This window comes from Lagenorhynchus albirostris, chromosome 10 (genome assembly GCF_949774975.1).
Source record: "Lagenorhynchus albirostris chromosome 10, mLagAlb1.1, whole genome shotgun sequence".
Taxonomy (NCBI): domain Eukaryota; kingdom Metazoa; phylum Chordata; class Mammalia; order Artiodactyla; family Delphinidae; genus Lagenorhynchus; species Lagenorhynchus albirostris.
This window is the reverse complement of record NC_083104.1, coordinates 81,693,431-81,695,569: the sequence shown is the minus strand read 5'-3', so window position 1 is coordinate 81,695,569 and position 2,139 is coordinate 81,693,431. Positions and strand designations below refer to the sequence as shown.

The following is a 2,139-nucleotide window of genomic DNA, read 5'->3' as shown; positions in this document are numbered from 1 at the left end:
TACAATCCAAGCCTTCAACTTCTGGCCTCTGCTGGACATGGAAGGGCCGGCCCTTTGGGGCCATCCTGACTGAAGCATGAAGTGCATGTTGGAATCTCAGCAGGGGCGCTTACATGATTAGCCAGCTCATACAGGTCATTAAAACCTCATTCATTCCTGTTGGTCACTGATGCCATTGTGCACTGACCTCTGCCCCAAGAGGCAAACCCACAGTGCAGGATCCGTTTGTAAGTGTGATTAAGCCGAAAGTAATGCTTTATTCAGTTGAAGTGTTCAGTTTAATTCCACCAAAAGCACACCATGAAACTAGGGCACTCTGAAGGATGGCTAAGAAAAGGAAAAAGGGGATGAAAGCCTTCATATGTACTTGACACACGCATGAATCACGTTCAGTATTCATCAGTAGAGGGAGGCCCTTCTGGACTTCACTGTAATCACAAACAAGTGGCTTTTTGATCATGTGGCTCGTGATGAAAAGTCAGATACTCTCGCTCCAGGTTGGTGGAGTCTTTTCTCACTCCAAACCAGGACTCTAAGTCCTGGCAATGGCACCTTCTTAACCTCTTATAGAGACTAAAACCGAGAGATGATTCAAAAGACTCAGTGTACAGAAAGTAAGAGGAAAGTTTGTATTACCAAACTTGCTAAATTTTTAACTTTTAAATATTTGACCAAAAAAAGTTTTAAAAAAAGAATTATCTGTATTTCCATCCCTCCCCCAATTCCACTGATCAAAATAATTTTATTTTTCCTATATTACTTCAACATTTTTGGAAATTGTGTATCTTTAGTGGTATCAGGATCTGAAGAAAGTGGTAAACAGGAAGGAGCCATAGAGATGAGCTGAATAGATCTTTATAAATCACAAACCACCGGGACTAAGAGAGGAACCAAGTCTTAAAAACAAACCACTTTCTTTCTCCCTAGGAAAATTGTTTCCTTCATCCATTAAATCCATCCACCAGAGTTGTTTATCATCCCCATCATGGATTGGCAGGCACCATAAAGAGGATCCCAGCAGTGGCTACAGTTGGTTCTAGAGCAAACCAGCCTCCTCAGCCTGTAAAGGACCATGAAGTATGATGTGTGTTTTCCTCAGGCCTCCACTCCCCTCCCCCAGTCTGGAGCCCTGGAATCACCAGATGAGGAAGGTGGCTGGCCCTGGGAATAAACATGTTAGGGACACTCAGAATGCCTGTCTTCTCTGAGTATCACCTAATTCTGGCCGTGATTACGCCCTCAGGAAAATTGCCTTTACTTATCTACCAGGTTTAGTCATAAAAACTATTTGGGGGAGATACGTACAATTCAAATATAAGAGATATTCATTAAGTATTATCAAAGAAATAAAGCAAATATTTGTTCCAGTCTAGGTCACATATCTAAATCCATTCATTTAACAACACAGTTATTAAGTGCCCAGCAGGGGTCAAACACTCCATGCCTTTTTGTCTGTTCATCTCGGTCTGTCTAGCTGAGGGATACAGGTTTCTGTTCTCTCGAAAGCACCACATCCAAGTCATCCCAACACCCAGGCCAAAAGACCATGTCTACAGGAGGTAGCCCACTGGTCACTCATCAAGTATGAATTGAGTACCAGTTGGACTAGAGGGAAATTCAGTCTCAGTTCTTTTTGCTGCTTCCACAGATCCTGGGGTTGTACATAGGATAGTGGCATAAAGGAACATAGGATAAGGGAAACTCTTAAAGTCAACTGGCCCATACTAATTACCCCCAAGACACCCATGTCCCTCTGGGTCAGCAGTTCTGCCAAAAGTGCAGGGGCTTTGCTGAGTCCACCTCCCTCATCTTACCATGTAGCCTCCATCTCCAGAATGTGGCCACCTCTGCAAGGTGCTGCTAGGAAGGGGGGCATGGTTCCTGCCTTTAAGGACCCACAGAGAGATGCATGGCCATCTGGTCTCTGGACAGTACTGAAGGTAGAAAACGACAAGGTGAAGATGCTGCAGAAACATCCCGAAGGAAAAAAATGAAGCCTTAAAGAGTAAGGGAGGAATTCCCTGGTGGCGCAGTGGTTGGGAGTCAGCCTGCCGATGCAGGGGAGACGTGTTTGTGCCCCGGTCCGAGAAGATCCCACATGCCGCGAAGCAGCTAGGCCCGTGAGCCATGGCTGCTGAG

At 45.1% G+C, this 2,139-nt stretch overlaps 1 long non-coding RNA gene across 1 annotated transcript; it reads right to left on the bottom strand.

Annotated features, from left to right (window-relative positions):
• Nucleotides 1-839: 839 nt before the first annotated feature.
• On the bottom strand, nt 840-2,139 carry LOC132527517 (uncharacterized). The gene is made up of 2 exons (XR_009543020.1): nt 1,815-2,139; nt 840-1,161 (listed from the first exon to the last, which is right to left on the bottom strand). It is a non-coding gene; the product is annotated as an uncharacterized LOC132527517 (long non-coding RNA).